This window comes from Capra hircus, chromosome 9 (genome assembly GCF_001704415.2).
Source record: "Capra hircus breed San Clemente chromosome 9, ASM170441v1, whole genome shotgun sequence".
Classification (NCBI taxonomy): Eukaryota; Metazoa; Chordata; class Mammalia; order Artiodactyla; family Bovidae; genus Capra; species Capra hircus.
In genome coordinates, this window is record NC_030816.1 from 15,803,273 (window position 1) to 15,820,528 (window position 17,256).

Sequence of the window (17,256 nt, forward strand, 5' to 3'; positions counted from 1 at the left end):
CTCTGCGCAGGAAGGGTCCTTAGGAGAACGTAGGAAAAGTCAAGTTTGAATTCCAACCTGGTTAAAATTCCATAGTGATGTGCACATTACACCATAACAAGAGCAGTAATTGCTAGCTTGAAAAAAAGGAAAAATGAGTGTATAAATGAATGAAGGCAATTAGTGGAAAGCTAAAAAATAGGCAACTGGTTTTATTGCCCTTCAAGGGATAGTATTTAAGTCATAATCTTAAATCAGTCAGCCACTGAGCCAATGCATTTCCTACTCCAATTCAGAGTAATGCATAACCAAACTTTAATATATCATTACTTCTCTGAATGTTAATTCAAATCTGACTCATCACTTAGTAAGAGCTATTCGATTATCATAATTACATATAACTAATCTAGTGCCCATATGTGCAAGTGTTATCAAAGCATAATATAAATGACTTCACCCAAACCACTTCTGCAAATATATTTAGTATTTCCTACTTGTTACTCCAGAACTAGCCAAATCAATCTATTCCAAAAATAATTTAGACCTGAAAAAGATTAAAAGTACATAATCCTAATTACTCCTAATAAACAAAGGTTCTAGCTGGGTTTTTCCTTGAAATTTGAATGAAATCTTAGTAAATTTAATTTTAACATATTTTAATCAACATAAAGAACTTAATTCAGAGATTCAAGGCAATGGAAGAGATTTAGAATTTACGCATGTTTCTTTAAGGTGAGCAAACACACCACTGCATATCTGATATGTGACAAAGCTCTTGTCTTTAGTTATGTCCCTTAATTGCTCTAGCAAGAGCTGCATGGTTCATGGTGAAGCTGGACTGAGTGAACTTTTAATGACTGTATGAGTAACTGAGATGTGGCTGAAAGCCAGTGTTTAAATTGAATTACTTTCTAATCTTTCAAAGCTAAGAAACACACAGCTGAAAAAAGAGCACAATAAATATCAATATAGTTTGCTGGAAACATCAGTGTAAGGAAGGTCCCAGAAGCTCTTCATTAACAAAGATGAAAAAGGAAGCAGATGCAGACACCCCCAAACCAGAGACAATCCAAATACCTCTGTAATCATGCTCTCATCAAATCCCCTCATTACCAATTCTCTATACATCCTCAAAACTAAACCCAAAGTAACCCCTAAACATCATCTTAACATCAGTCGTTGGTATCAATGAAAAGTAATTAAGGGAACTAATATAAATCATGATACTAAAGATGAATAGCTGCTTTTTGGATGTAAATAATCACCAATATTTACTCCAAGCTGGCTGCATAACCATTCTTAAGAAAACATGGAACTTTCTGAGCATTTTGGTGATGGTCATGAGAGATCCAAATAAACAGCTAAGAGCAGCAATTTTTTAAAAATAGTTTGATCTGCTAAACCCAAACTCCCTATCCACTCCTCCCCCCTCCCACTTAACCACCACAAGCCTGTCCTCCAAGGAGGTGAGTCTGTTTCTGCTTCACGGATAAGTCCGTGTGTCATATTTTAGATTCCACATATAAGTGACATCATACGGCATCTGTCTCTTTCTGGCTCAAGTTCTGAATAAAGGGTAAAGCCAAAGCAATTAACTGAAAGTCTTTTGATGGTCATTCATCTAATGGCTATGTGCCGAGGAACTAGAAGCTAGTAGAGGGTAACGTGGTACACGGGTAAGACAAGATGCGAAAACCAAAGGAGATTATAGAACATATGGGTAACGAAACCCTTTAACTTACAGTTTTGATGAGGGTTCTGAAGGGGGAAAACAGGTTGTTAGAGAATAATTAGAACTCAAGGACGATCTAAATTAGATGGAGAGATAGCCTCTCTATGGAGGTGGACCAGATGGAGCTGTACGTGGCAAACATGCCAAGCGTGCCGTGGAGCAAACACGAGGATCACTGGTGACCTTGTCGTCATGGACACAATGATTTACTTTTACTGCACGCCAGTTCTGCCTCTATACCCTCAGTACCACACCTCCAAGTTAGGAATGCCCTTGCCTCCCATCCCCTCGGCTCCCGGAAGTCCCAATCCCTCCTTCAACCTCTTTGCCCCTTCACTCCTGCCAGCTGGGCTTCTCGCTGGCTGGCTGGAGGTGTAAATGCCTAACTCTGTGGTTCCTGCTGCACTGTGATGTCAGGGTCGGAGGAATGAGAACCAGCCAGGTGACACACACAGAAACACATCTCAGGACTGATAAATCAGTTTGGCTGAAAAAGTTTTTCTTGATGCTACAGAAGTAAGTATACAAACACTGGGCAAATTCATTTTACTCAAATTTAAGTATACTATATTTAAGATCTATTCAAGTAAACACATTTTTATTTCCCTATAAACTGATTCTTTCCAGTTATTTATGCTTACAGTCTTAGCCTGCCTAAAATAAAAATGAGATTTATGCTACTGTTATTATTCTTTTTTTTTAATTTTATTTTTACTTTATTTTACTTTACAATACTGTATTGGTTTTGTCATACATTGACATGAATCCACCACGGGTGTATACGAGCTCCCAATCCTGAACCCCCCTCCCACCTGCCACCCCATATCATCTCTCTGGATCATCCCCATGCACCAGCCCCAAGCATCCTGTATCCTGTATTGAACAGAGTGTTTAAAGTTTGATGGTATCCTGTCTATTACACTAGATATTACATTAGATGATATCCTATTACAGTAATATTACAACACAATATTCTCTTATGTAAAATATTTATAATTAAAAAGGTGAACCAACCAAGCCATATTTTTCTTATACATGATACAAATAAATCCAAAATATTAAGAAGATACCAAAATTATTCTTCCCAATGCTAATATCATGAGAGGGTTTGATATTAAAAAGAAATAGTGTAATGTATTCCAAAGGGTTGAGTAAGTCAATACACAGAAAAAGATGTAACAACTGAGGACAGAGTCAAGGCTCACATCTGACTTTAGAGTCTGAGGATAGAATATCAAAATGTGAGTTATAGCCTTAAAATCTACAATCATTCAATGATGCCAGTTGGTATTCATGGTTCTCCTTAGCCTTGGTTCAAAACGTTGAACACAGACTTTTAATAAATGCCGATTAACACAAAGAACAGTCCAGAGGTAAATGGTAACTAGCACGGGTTTGTCCTTAGAATGTAAATTATGAAGCCACAGTTGAAGTACTGGAGGAAACAGAAGGAATGACAGCTCTCACCTCCACCCGAAGCACTATTTTCATACATATTTTTATGTTCATGAAGTCACAGGAAGGGGAGACAGCAAGGAAAATACATCATTAAGTGCCTACCCTGTACCACACACTTTTCATGCACATGACCTTATTTCAACATAATGCTCTGAATCACCTGCATTTTATGAAGAAACCAAGGTTTAGAAAACGTTACTAACCTCTTAAGATAGTAAGAATCCAAACGCTGGTCTGACTGACTCCAAAGCCCAACTTCTTTACATTACACCACACCGCTGGAGTAGAACTTCAGGATGAGAGCTTGGGAAAGGCTGGGAGAGGAGACAGATGGAATCTGCTTGGCCTCAAGCACTAAGACTATCTGAGCTAAAATCAGAGGTGACGCTTTGCTTATGATCTATGGGGACAGGCGAGAGGAAGGGAGTTACTAAGCATTGTCAGGAAGACACTCCCACCCCAGTTCATTTTTCCTTCCTTTGAATAATCCTTTCAAGTTGTATTAAATAGAATGCAGGGAGTTTAACACAAAGGAAAAAGTACATGTTCTGGAATCAGATTCCTCCTCCTCCATTCTCCCCACCACTCCTGGTTTGAATATAAAGCACCGGATAAATTCCCTTAGAGGAAAAAAAGTGAACATCTTAGTCACTAAGTCGTGTCGGACTCTTTGTGACCTCGTGGACTGTAGCCTGCCAGGCTCCTCTGTCTATGGGATTTCCCAGGCAAGAATACTGAGTGGGTTGGCATTTCCTTCTCCAGGGGATCTTCCTGACCCAGGGATCAAACCTGGGTCTCCTGCATTACAGGTAAGACTCCTTATTGTCTGAGCCACCAGGGAAGCCGGAACTGCCCTAGAGGTTTCTCACAAAAATCTCTCTCACAGTCACAGCCTGCACCTGAAATCTTGACAAAGCAATTAATATCTTGCTCCTTGGCCACTAGAGCGTATGTCAGAGAAGATGGCCCAACACACACCACTTGTTCCAAGTCACACGAGCTTTGCGAAGGCTGTAGTCACCTGGAACAATCAATCCAGGAAGCCCTGTCACTGATTTCTGAGTACCAACAAAATATTCACTCAGGAATTCACTCCTTTCCCTCATCAGAGATAGCATTTTAGTTACATGTCAACCTAACATTTTTTAAAAACTGTATTTTAAACAACATATTAAGAATGCTCAGCTCTCCAGGGACTAGCTTCCTGGAATTCTCAAATTCTAGAACTCTGAGCTAAACAAAGGTGCGGTGAGGTGAAGTCACTCAGTCGTGTCCGACTCTTCGCGACCCCATGGAATGTAGCCTCCCAGGCTCCTCTGTCCATGGGATTCTCCAGGCAAGAATACTGGAGTGGGGTGCCATTTCCTTCTCCAGGGGATCTTCCCGACCCAGGGATCAAACCCAGGTCTCCCTCACTGGAGGCAGATGCTTTAACCTCTTCCAAACCTGTTAGCAAAATCAGTCCCTCAATGCTTCTAAGTCGCTTCAGTCGTGTCCGACTCTGTGCGACCCTATAGACAGCAGCCCAACCAGGCTCCCCTGTCCCTGGGATTCTCCAGGCAAGAACACTGGCCTCAACAGGCAACAATAAATGAACACAATAGAAAAGACTACTGGTCAGGTCCAAAAATCAAGGCTTATTCACTCAATTGTGGATATTTTAACAGTGTGCTAATTCAAAGACAATAAGAGTCACAGACCACAAATAAAATGATTTTCTGGAGGGTGAGAAAATCTGTTGAGAAAAAGCCACTACAGCTCTTTATGAGAAAAAAAAAAAAAAAAGAAAGAATTACATCATGCTACTAAAGAGCATATCGTAGCTACAATACTTTATTCTATTTTGGAGGATAAATGACTAAAGAACAAACCACTATCTAGAACTTTTTCAAGATACGAAGTTCTAGAGCCTGTGCGGGTAATTAGCCATCTTCTCTACCTACACATTTTTTACATCTGCCTGTATGTGTGATGACTATGAGTCATCAAGAATGAAACTGGACTGGGACTTTCCTGGTGGCCCAGTGGTTAAGAGTCTGAGCTCCCTGTGTAGGGGACTCAGGTTTGATCCCTAGCCAAGGAACTAGATCCTGTATTTGCAACTAAAGATCCTGCATGCTGCAACTAAAATCTGGTACAGCCCCCCTTCCAAAAAAAAAAAGAATAAAAATCGACTATCGGAATGGTCAGTTTTATGGGCCAGCTTGGTTAAAGTCCCGTTATTCAAGCAAACACGAATCCAGGTGGTGGTGTAGAGAAGCATCTATAATCAACTGATTTAAGTAAAGGAGATGATCCTCAATTAATCTGGATGGGTCTGACCCCATCAGTGGAAAGGACAGAACAGTGGTTTTCCTGGGGAAGAAGAAATTCTATCTGTAGATTACAACTTCAGTTCCTGCCAGTTTCTAGCCTGCCAATCTGACTTTTGGACTTGCCTAACCAGCTTCCAAAATCACATAAACTATAATCACATGAACTCTCGCTTGGTTAGTTGCTCCCAACTGTGCTGTAGAAAGGGGGAAGAAAAGGATGTAGTTAAGCCTTAAAATCTTCATGTACGTCTGCCCAGAAGGAACCCCTTATCTCCTGGAGCTGTAAGGTGGAGATTTCAAGCCCAGAATCTCAAGCTATAAATTGCTGAATTACAGCACAAATTGAATTCCCAGCCTTGCAGAACATCTTTATTAAAGTGAGGGCACTGATTGGCAAGGAATAGAATCCTGAAAATTGAAAGATACATCTGGGAAATCCTAATGAAGCAGAGCATTTCAGACCCCTAAATTCTACTGACTCATTCTCCAACAGAAGCCACCCTCTAGCCTGTGTGAGGTTAACCCCTGCTTTGATTGATGAACCTGTAATAGTCTCTCCTGAGGCATCTGCCTTGCAAGACACTGCTAATTCTCCTCAGGACTTATCCCTGCACCTCTCTTTGCTTCTAGATTTACAATTAGACTCATGTTCCAGTGGGCTTCAAAGGGTGAGGTACACAGTGTGACCACTAAGGAAGTGAGCTATACACCAAAAGAAATGCATGGTTTTTCCAACTTATTCCCCACAGAGAAATCTTGGGAACATGTGCATAAGAGAATAGGCATTAAGGGTACTGGATAATCGTGGAAGGAATACAAAGCTGAGTAAGAATGAATTCATTAATATAGGCTCACTAAACAGAGATTCTGGATTCAGTGTTTTAGCTCAAGGGGCTAGACAGAAAGGGGTCTAGCATTTTGTTTGGTTGGTTGAAACATGGGCCAACATTACATGAAGTCAAAAGACCAGAACTGAATGCCTTGGTATACTGTAGAATAAATGTCAAATAGCTTTATCATGTAAAACCTGCTTACCTACCCCTGGAGGCCAAAGGACATGCCTTTAGCTATGACTGTAAGAAATATGTTTGTGAGAGGAGTCCCAGCATCCTTGAAAAACTCTGAGGTCACTCTTTCCTACCGGTCGGAAACTAGAGTGGGAACTGCCGTCACTGAACTGGGATCCCTAAATACAATGGGTAAAACTGGGTGGCAGGGCCGAGCGGCAGCACTGAGTCACCAAAAAGAGATGTGACTGCTCTAATGACAGAGCCAGAGCAGTAATCAGAACAGCCCTGCAGACAGACGCTACAGTGGTGGCTGGTTGACCCCGGTGTCCCCAGAAAATCAACAGATGGGAAGCTAATAAATTCCACTTGATCTGTGTAAGGATAAAATTTCTAGGACTAATGAACAGAGGTCTGTCATGAATCATCAAAACAGTTAAAACCTCTCCATCAGTTTTCAGTTCCTAGGGTTCTTGAATCCATTGAGTGAAGGGGAGGCTAACTCCCCTTGAGAACTTGCTGTACTGCCAAACAATCACATTGCTGATCTTTCTTCCAGCTTTCTTTTATGAGCACCAGCAGCAGGCAGAGACGCTGCTTGGAGATCTGGCAGGCCCTGACAGGTGACTCATAATGCAAACCCTGAGGCTTTTGGAACAAAGCCCTATCTTCCTCTGCAGGTATCTACCCTCTTTTTGAGAAACAGATTTTGGCTTGCTACTAGGCCTTTGTAGAAAATGAATGTTTAATCATGGTCCAGCAAGGTACATGAGATCAGAGCCACCCTTCAGGAACTACACGAACTGGTTTCTGTCTGATCCACCAAGCCGTAAAGCTGGGAGTGCATAGCAGTATGTCGATACCAACTGGAAGAGGTACACACGAGACTGGGCTCAAGCAGGCCCTGAAGACACGAGTAAATTACACAAAGAAGTGGTCCAAATGTCTATGGCCCCTACTCCTGCTACATCATCTGTGCTTTACTGGTTTGTATCTATTGCCTCATGGGGAGTTCCCTAACACTTGTTGACTGAGGAAGAGAAAACCTGGGCTTGGCTTACAACTGGTTCATATGATACATGGGCACCCAAAGTGACCATTTGCTGCACCACAGCTCCTTTCTAATACATTTCTGAAGAACCATGGTGAAGGGAAGTCTTCTTAGAGAACAGAACTTTGGACAGGGCTGCTAGATGTTCACACTGTTTGGAAGGAGAAATGGCCAGAGGTATAAAACCATACTGGTTCATAGGCTGTGGCCAATGGTTTGACTGAATAGTCAGCAATTTGGAAAGAAAATGATCAGAAAATCGGTAGAAGGAAATTTGGGGAAAAGGTGTATCGACAGACCCCTCTGAATAGGCAAAGATGTGTCCCATGTGAATGTTCACCAAAGGGTGACCTCAGCAGATGAGGATTTTAATAATTAAAAGCCAAGATGACCTATTATTCCGTGGATCTGTGTCTCTTTTCCCAGCCACTACTGTCACTGCCCAAAGGGTTCATGAACAGTGACCATTAGGACAGAGGGAAAAATTATACACGGGCTCAGCAACATGGAATTGGACTCACCAAGACTACCCTGGCTATAGCCACTGCTGAGTGCCTAAGCTTTCAGTAGCAAACATAACACTGAGTTCCCAACGTGGCATCATTCCCTGGGATGATCAGCCAGCTATCTGGTGGCAGGTTTATTATACTGGACTTCTTCCATCATGGATGAGGAAGCATCATCATGCTTTCTTCCTACTGCAACAGACACTCTGGATATAGAGCTGCTTTCCCTGCAAGCAATCCTTCTGCCAAAACTACCACGTGTGGATGTACAGAATGGCTTATCCACCGTCATGGTATTCTACACGGCATTTTTGTTTCTGATCACACTTCACAGCGAATGAAGTCTGGCAATGCTCATTCACTGGTATTACAATTTTATCCATCATCATGAAGCAGAAAGCATGACAAAACAGTGGAATGGCCTTTGAAGACTCAGTTACAGTGCTAGCAAGGTGGCAGTAGGTGCCAAGGCTCCAGGAAGAGGTTATAAATACTATAAATCAGCATCCATTGGTGTGATACTGTCTCCCCTAGCCAGGATTCATGGGTCCAGGGATCAAGGGGTAGAAATGAGAGGGACTCCACTCACTATTATCCCTAGTAATCTGCTAGCAAAATCTTGCTTCCCATCCCTTATAATCTGTTGTTTTGCTGGTCGAGAGGTCTTAGTTTCAAAGAGAAGAGTTCTTTCACCTGGAGACACAGCAATGATTCCACTGAACTGAGTAAAAACTGCCACATGTCACCTTGGGCTCCTCAGGTCTCTGAATCAACAGGCAAAGAAGGGAGTTTCTATATTGGCTGGAGTGATTGATCCTGATTATTTAGGGGCAGTTGGGCTGTGCTACACAATACAGTAAGAAAGAGTATGTCTGTAATACAGGAGATCCCTCAGGGCATCTCTTGTTACTATCAAGTTCTGTGATTAAGGTCAAGAAAACCACAATTCAATTCACAAGCCAATGGAAAAAACCATAAAACAATAACCAGTGGCTCAGACTTTTTAGGAATGAAGGTTTGGGTCACCTCTCCGGGCAAAGAACCAGAAGGGGCTGAGGTACCTGCTTGAGGGCAAAGGAAATAATGGAATATATAGATTGAGTATTGGGAGAAAGGAGTTATGCACACCAGCCATGACCGTGTGACCAGTTTCAGAAATAAGGACTGTTAAGTTACTCGTCTTCTTCATTTTTCTGTTATTTATGTTTGTCTGAGTGTCAGACCTTATTGTGGGGGGCTCCAAAATCACTGCAGATGGTGATTGCAGCCATGAAATTAAAAGACGCTTACTCCTTGGAAGAAAAGTTATGACCAACCTAGACAGCATATTCAAAAGCAGAGACATTACTTTGCCGACTAAGGTCCGTCTAGTCAAACCTATGGTTTTTCCTGTGGTCATGTATGGATGTGAGAGTTGGACTGTGAAGAAGGCTGAGAGCCAAAGAACTGATGCTTTTGAACTGTGGTGTTGGAGAAGACTCTTGAGAGTCCCTTGGACTGCAAGGAGATCCAACCAGTCCATTCTGAAGGAGATCAGCCCTGGAATTTCTTTGGAGGGAATGATGCTAAAGCTGAAACTCCAATACTTTGGCCACCTCATGCAAAGAGTTGACTCATTGGAAAAGATTCTGATGCTGGGAGGGATTGGGGGCAGGAGGAGAAGGGGACGACAGAGGATGAGATGGCTGGACAGCATCACTGACTCGATGGACGTGAGTCTGAGTGAACTCCGGGAGTTGGTGAAGGACAGGGAGGCCTGGCGTGCTGCGATTCATGGGGTCGCAAAGAGTTGGATATGACTGAGTGACTGAACTGAACTGAACTGTGTATCTCAAATATTTGTTGCTTTCTTCCCTCTCAAGTGCTTGCCTTCTAATATAAGATATATTAATAATAGGTAACTTTATATCACGGTATTTAAGTTATGGTCTATAAAAGAGTAAACCCCCAGGGACCTTGTCCCTCTCCTGGGGAAAGGGTTAGCATACTTTCAATTATACACAGCATAGCTTTAATCATGTTAGGCATAAGTATGACTTTGTTGCTGTTATTTATTTTGATATTAAGTATGATTTAAGGAAATGTGTCTGGATGTCAAGTTGACAAGGAGTGGACTGCAATGATCAGTTTAGGCTGTGATCCCCAGTAACTCAAACACTGAAGGAGGTGCTGCTGGGAGGGAATTTTGTAGATGTGATTAACATCTACAATCAATCAATTTAAGTAAAGGAGATCATTCTCAAGAATCTGGATAGGCCTGATCCAATCATTGGTTGGTGTTGGTTTGAGTCTTGTCAGACTCTCACGACCCCACGGACTGTACCCTGCTAGGCTCCTCTGTCCATGGGATTCTCCAGGCAAGAATACTGGAGTGGGTTGCCATTTCCTTCTCCAGGGGATCTTCCCAACCCAGGAATTGAAGCTGAGTCTCCTGCATTGCAGGCAGATTCTTGGACTGAGCTGTGAGGAAAGCCTGATTCAATCATTGGAGAGGTCTTAAAAACAGAACTATTTTCTCTGAGGAAGAAACACCACCACTTGTGGCATTAGCTTCTGCCCTAGAGTTTCCAGCCTGCCCTTCCTGCCTTAAGATTTCAGGCAGCCTCCACAAATATTTAAGCCAATCTCTTGCAATAAGTCATACTGGTTCTGTTTATCTGGAGGAACTCTAACATAATTATGTTCAAATTATGAAGGCATGTAAGTGAGACATATTAAAATGATTTCCACTTAAAAAATTCCATTAAAAAAGGGAACCTTTGCTATCCATTGTGATTCCCAAGATGATACCAGAAACACAGTGTTTCTATGAATATGGTAGAAATTAAGATATGTAACTAAAACCCTGTTATAAGTAACTTCCCCCAAAGACATTGAGAAACCCAGAATTTTTAGCTAGATTTCATAACAACCAAGTTTATCCTGACCTTAATTACATAAATTAACTCTTATTTGATAAATGAATGCTTAGTTTCTCTAGACAATATTCAATATCACAAAGAAAGTTATTAGAATCGTGGATTTTCTTCAATTGAAAACACTACTTGGAGAAACAGTGATGAAGCTTTGGAATTTCATAATAACCAAGGAAATACTTTTTTAAAGTGGACATCACCCTAAGATTTAACTGAAAACATAAGGAACAGGAATGCTTGGATCCTGTTTTACACCTGATTTTTTTTCCTTTAATCACAAATATGTCAGTAGGCATAAAATCTAGATCAAAAGCAGAAAGCTATTAAAAGCTGGGACACAGGTCAAGAATCAAAATTAAATTTTCTCCCTGATTCCTTGGAGGTAGAGGTGTCAGTTTGATGCAGAGCATTCCCAAGTAACATAAGAAGGTCTGAAATGACTCCCAGGGAAAGAGCCAGGTAACACTCCATGGCATTATAAGGAAATTATTTTCAGCAGCTTCCATGCCCTTTCCTCCTCCATTTCAAGCAAAGCTCAGCCAGAAACAACCACTGGCTTGCTAATCCTCTCATTTTATACTCTTTTCTCTGAAAACTTCCTCCTTAGGATAAATCCAAGAAGAGTAGGAAATAACAACCCTTCTATGTTGTATGCTGCACTTAAGCTCCAAGTGAGCAGTTTCAATGGCATGGAATTCATTCTGATTTGAAAGTTACTGCAAGCCTTATAAAAGAAAGAAAGAACAACAAAAGGAAAGGCGAATTGTCAGGGAATGTTTAACAGGAGGATTCCTACGTGCTGTTTCTCATAAACTCTCTGTTCCTTATCAGTTCCTGTTCCGAGAACGAGTAGAGCTGCACGCAGCTCTCAGGACTGAGATCACGAAAAACGGTATCTGCTTGGATTCCTTTCAGTAACTCCCTTCAGTGACTCTTTTCAGCATCGGCGACCTTGTTTGTATTAGACTATCCATATTGTGGCTATTGATAAAATTTCATCTTGTGTAATACCTGAGTAATCATCTTACTAAAGATATACAAGCCTGCATTTCTGCTAATAAAATACATTTGCTCCATGAGAGCTTGGGTCCCCGTGTCTTTGTTTCTTTCTTCCTTTCTCTCTCTCTCCCTCCCTCCGGCTCTCTCTTTCACTTTCTTATCGTCGACTCTGGACCATGAAGTTCCGGTCCATTAAAGGACCCCAACAGCGAATTACATCAGAGGTGACTTCTAATTTATTAGCAATAAAGTAAGGCACAGTTGAATAATTAACACTTTGTGTTTTTCATTTTTCGAAAGGCAGTCACATGAATCTATACTAAGGACAATCAAAGGCACCGTCTAAAAAGACTGGCCCCATTCCCTACTTCAGCAACCCTTCAGGCCATACAACCCTCAAAACTGAGGGTTTCACCTGTTCACTTCAGTCACTCAGTCCTGTCCGATTCTTTCATGAATTGAAGCACGCCAGGCCTCCCTGTCCATCACCAACTCCCAGAGTTCACCCAAACTCATGTGCATTGAGTCAGTGATGCCATCCAGCCATCTCATCTTCTGTCGCCCCCTTTCCCTCCTGCCCCCAATCCCTCCCAGCATCAGAGTCTTTTACAATGAGTCAACTCTTTGCATGAGGTGGCCAAAGTACTGGAGTTTCAGCCTCAGCATCAGTCCTTCCAATGAACACGCAGGACTGATCTCCTTTAGGATGGACTGGTTGGATCTCCTTTCAGTCCAAGGGACTCTCAAGAGTCTTCTCCAGCACCACAGTTCAAGAGCATCAATTCCTCAGCACTCAGCTTTCTTCACAGTCCAACTCTCACATCCATACATGACCACTGGAAAAACCATAGCCTTGACTAGACGGACCTTTCACCTGTGGCCCCACATAAAGGTCTCTGCTCTAATGTCCTGGCTGGTACCCTCCTCCCTCCAAATGGGCCTCAGCACTAGTCTAGCCAGTTTTCCCAGAGCCTCGATTTCATTCTCCAGCCCCAGCTCCAACCCTGGGGCCATACTGTGATCAGACCTCTCTGTTTATCTGCCTGGATATCTCCTGCTTCCAGACTGTGTCACCACAGCCCGCCCACCTGCTGGGACACCATCTGCCGCATCTTGCTGGTCAACTTGGACTCCGGCCCCCTGCCTGTCAGGACAGCCTCCTGTTGTTCTCATCATTCTCTCCAGAAGATAAAGCCAGCTAGCACGGCTGGACTTTCTCCCATGGGCTAGAACGAATTCCCATTTCAGTGCCTCTTTCACCATTGAGGCATGTCCTGTCTTTAAAAACAAGCTCATCTGTCCTTCTACCACCACTCTTATTCTGACATTACACTGCTCTAAGAACTACAAAATATTTCAATTTTAACAAGTTTCAAGCTTAATTAAAAGAGACTGAGAACTGCTTAACAGAGTTACGGGCGTGCGATAAGCTTAGAAAGATAGAAGTCATGTACAAACCTGTGCCAAGAAAACCTGGTAAACAGTGGAATTTTTTCACTGACACTACAGAGGTGAAAAGAAATAGTCCAATTCAGTTTCTCAAACAGAGTGCCATCCAATAGCACATTGAAAAAAAATGGAAATTAAAAAATGAAATAAATTAACCTTTCAGAAGGTAAACAAAATGTCTACATAATACCAACACAAGTTCCAAACCCAGTTATAGAGATCGTCTCAGTCAATACAGTTATGAAATACATAGGTGTTTTGGCTATATTTAAAAAATTACTTTTGCACATGCCCCTTAATTTGAAACAAACAACAGAAAAATCACTGCTGTTAGATTGTATAGCCACCAATTTGCTTAGAAACAATATTTTCACCAGCATCAGCTTAATGAGGTATACTGAAATCAAAGGCAAGAAACAGAAACGTTAATATAATCTTCAAACTAGAAACACTCTTGTAGAAATCAAACCCAATGAAGTCCAATCACAATAAAGTTTTATTAAACAATCAGTCATATAGACACTGTTTTAAAGTGAAAGTTGCTCAGTTGTGTCCAACTCTTTGCGACCTCATGAACTATATAGTCCACGGAATGCTCCAGGCCAGAATACTGGAGTGGGTAAACTTTCCCTTCTCCAGCAGATCTTCCCAACCCATGATTTGAACCCAGGTCTCCCACATTGCAGGCAGATTCTTTACCAACTGAGCCACAAGGGAAGCCCAAGAATACTGGAGTGGGTAGCCTACTATTTTAAGTGCTCTATAAATATCCATTGATTTAATCTTCTTAATCACTATAAAAGAGGAACTATTGTCAGTTCCATTTTACAGATGAGAACCTAACCTTGACACAAGTTAAGAAATTCAGCAGGTAACAAATGGCACAAGTGGGATTAAAATCTGCTAGCCAGTGATTTAATCCACTGCACTGTTCTGTTATCTCCAAATGACTTGCTAAGACTCATGCAGCTGGATGGTGGCAAAGTCAGGTCCAGAATGGAGATTTGACTTCCAATGTTCTCTTTCCACCAATGTTTCCATGTCATTCAAATATTCCACTAGTGTCAGAAAGACTTTGAAATCTCATGTTTATCTGCCTGGATAATAATAATAAATTGTCACAAGCAAAACAGCTAAAGAAAAATTTTAAAGTACTGCTGATATTACAACTTGATGTGATGTGATTAAGTTATGATATAATTTAAATGGGCTTCCCTGGTGGCTCAGATGGTAAAGAATCCACCTGCAATGAGGCAGACCTGGGTTCGATCCTTGGGTTGGGGAGATCCCCTGGAGGAGGGCATGGCAACCCACTCCAGTATTCTTGCTGAGAGAATCCCCATGGGGATGCTACAGTCCATGGGGTCACGAAGAGTTGGACACAACTGATCACCTAAGCACAGCACAGCACATTAATTTAAATACCTAAAACAGACTCTATGGATTAACATCATTTTCAGTGAAGGGGCTTGTTTTAAGTGCCCCCCTAGCAATCAGCTCACAAAGTTGAGCCATGTTCTGTATGACATCCAAAAAGCATCTAAAGAGCAACCAAACAGGGCTTCCCTGATGGCTCAGATGGCAAAGAATCTACCCACAGTGCAGAAGACCCAGGATTGAACCCTGGGTCAGGAAGATCCCCTGGAGAAGGGAATGGCTACTCGCTCCAGTATTCTTGCCTGGAGAATTCCATGGACAGAGGAGCCTGACGAACTACAGTCCATGGGGCTGCAGAGTTGGATACAAGGAGATCATCCGGCCCAGATGCAACGGAAACCATCCAAGCAAAGAGTGAGATTCCAAGAAATAGATGACAGCTTAGATCCAGATGAAGTTGGAGGTGGTCCCTGTATTTTACTGGTCTTGCTGTGCGTAGTGACGGTTTTGCTTAGTGTGGGAGGAACTGCATTATACTGCACTTTTGGTGACATGGAGTCACCCGTTTGTACAGACTTTGCAGACAACATGGACTTCTATTACACTAAGTTACTACAGGGAATAGCAGAACTTAAATAGCAGAACTTAATAGCCGGATCTACCTCTCCTAGCAAGCATTCAAGAGGGACAGGCATGCTGGCAGTGGGCATCACAGAGTGAAACTTTCTAAGCAGCTTTCATCTCAGGAGTTCTGTAACATGTGCCGCCCTCACCCCCCATCCCCCCCACCCCACCGCCTCCCCACAGAGGAACAACAAACATCAGAAACAGCAACTGTAAATGGCAATCCAGAGGAGCTCTCAGAATAATCACATAATGAGCGATATTGATCTGAGCACTGTGGATGGAGGGAATGGCCTTTGGACAGCATGTCCACCTCCTCCTCACTGCTTCCTAGTGTAATGAGCTACACTGAGCAGAATTAGACAGGGCAGTGCTGGAGCCAAACCGTTTTTGGCTACCTTCAAGCTAATGGTTGACTTCCCTGGTGGCTCAGGTGGTAAAGCATCTGCCTACAATGCAGGAGACCTGGGTTCAATCCCTGGGTCGGGAAGATCTCCTGGAGAAGGAAATGGCAACCCACTCCAGTACCCTTGCCTGGAAAATGTGATGGACAGAGAAGCCTGGTAGGCTACAGTCCATGGGGTCGCAAAGAGTGGGACACGACTGAGCAACTTCACTTCACTTCATGCAACCAATACTTTCACTTTCACCAACCGAACTAAACCAAAGAGGATCCTTCACAGATAGTTAGGTGACATGGATATAACCTTGAGGAACATTGTCCGTTTAGTTACTCTGAAGTGGCCATGCTCACATATGGAACAGCTGTACACTGGTAATTTTAATAATAACTACAGCTAAAATAGATGGGGAAATAGATGGGGAAACAGTGGAAACAGCGTCAGATTTCATTTTGGGGGGCTCCAAAATCACTGCAGATGGTGATTGCAGCCATGAAATTAAAAGATGCTTACTCCTTGGAAGAAAAGTTATGACCAACCTAGATAGCATATTCAAAAGCAGAGACATTACTTTGCCAACAAAGGTCCGTCTAGTCAAGGCTATGGTTTTTCCTGTGGTCATGTATGGATGTGAGAGTTGGACTGTGAAGAAGGCTGAGAGCCAAAGAACTGATGCTTTTGAACTGTGGTGTTGGAGAAGACTCTTGAGAGTCCCTTGGACTGCAAGGAGATCCAACCAGTCCATCCTGAAGGAGATCAGTCCTGGGTGTTCTTTGGAAGAACTGATGCTAAAGCTGAAACCCCAATACTTTGGCTACCTCATGCGAAGAGTTGACTCATTGGAAAAGATTCTGATGCTGGGAGGGATTGAGGGCAGGAGGAGAAGGGGACGACCGAGGATGAGATGGCTGGATGGCATCACGGACTCGATGGACATGAGTCTGAGTGAATTCCGGGAGTTGCTGATGGACAGGGAGGCCTGGCGAGCTGCAATTTATGGGGTCACAAAGAGTCAGACACAACTGAGACACAACTGAGCGACTGAACTGACTGAACTTACAGCTAAAATATTCATGACATCTTCCAGTGATTTAAAGACACAATACCTGAGACAAATACTAAAAATCAGTTCATGTGCAGCTTTTGGACATGACATCATCTTTTCAAGAATTATATCCTTGACCTTTTAGGGCTGTGTTTTACAATAAGGATAAGCACTAGCACTATACTTCCCTGCCAATGGATTTTTCTTTTTTATGACTACAATCTCTGTGCTATTTACAAAGTATGATTATATGCTAATATTAAATTAATCAAGTGTTTTGTGTTCTCAAGCATTTGTAAGTTAGGATTTTACAGAGTGAACTTATTTGTGAAATAATCAAATTAACTTAATTTTTTTAAGAACATAGTTAGATGAAATTTGACACTCTATACATGATA

The 17,256-nt window shown here is 42.1% G+C and overlaps 1 protein-coding gene across 7 annotated transcripts in view; it reads right to left on the reverse strand.

Annotated features, from left to right (window-relative positions):
• The window catches only part of PKIB (protein kinase (cAMP-dependent, catalytic) inhibitor beta), a 120,426-nt gene that overhangs the window by 64,403 nt on the left and 38,767 nt on the right, over nt 1-17,256 (reverse strand). For 3 of the 7 annotated variants that reach the window (XM_018053001.1, XM_018052999.1, XM_018052993.1), the window contains exon 3: nt 3,373-3,483. The exons of the other annotated variants lie outside the window; for them this stretch is intronic. The gene's annotated coding sequence lies outside the window, so the exon portion shown is untranslated. The remainder of the gene's footprint in view (nt 1-3,372; nt 3,484-17,256) is intronic. 7 annotated transcript variants of the gene reach the window in all.